This window comes from Triticum dicoccoides, chromosome 3A (assembly GCF_002162155.2).
Source record: "Triticum dicoccoides isolate Atlit2015 ecotype Zavitan chromosome 3A, WEW_v2.0, whole genome shotgun sequence".
In the NCBI taxonomy this organism is placed as follows: domain Eukaryota; kingdom Viridiplantae; phylum Streptophyta; class Magnoliopsida; order Poales; family Poaceae; genus Triticum; species Triticum dicoccoides.
The window spans coordinates 512,515,650-512,516,363 of NC_041384.1; positions in this window are offsets into that span (position 1 = coordinate 512,515,650).

Below are 714 nucleotides of genomic sequence, written 5' to 3' on the forward strand. Positions count from 1 at the left end.
CACGTCCGTGCCGAGGACTGCCGCGGGAGGGAGCACACAGCTAGGGGGCGTCAGAGCCGGAGGCGGGCTCGGCAGGGGTGGAGCAGGGGAGACGACGAGCGGAGCCGGGTCCACGAGAGGAACTAAGAGCTGAGGGGGAGCCGCGAATGGAGGAGGCGAGGCGGCCACGTGGGGAGCCGCGGGTGGGATGGAGACAACCGGTGCCACCGCGACGGCACTAAGGCCCGACAAAGCGGTGGCGACCACAACGCCAGGGGAGGGAGCCGGGGATGTCGCCTCCACCTCGGCGAGCGGAGAGGGCGGGTCATGGACCAGCGACGGAGCAGGGGAGCGAGGGAGTGACGGCCCTGTGGGAACGGGGGCGCGAGGCGAGGATCCGGGGCAGAGAGCAAGCCCAAGCTGGAGGCGTCGCTGGCCTCGGGGGACTCGGCCACCAAGCTGAGAGGGGCCTCGAGAAGCAGACCCAACGCCGCCTGACACCCAAGTCCACCAGTGGCCGGAGGCGAGGGAGAGCGAGACTGGGACCAGGAGTGCGAGTCCTCCGATCCCCCCTCATCCTTCGACCGGCGAGAGAGGGGACAGTGGTGGCCGTGGTAGTCTCTGTCATACCCCGAGTGGCCACCAGGGAGACCATCGTCGGTGAAGCGGGGACAGCCGACGTGGTTGGGGGCTCGGGGGCAATCCAGAGGTCGTAGCCCAGGTCATTGAAGAACA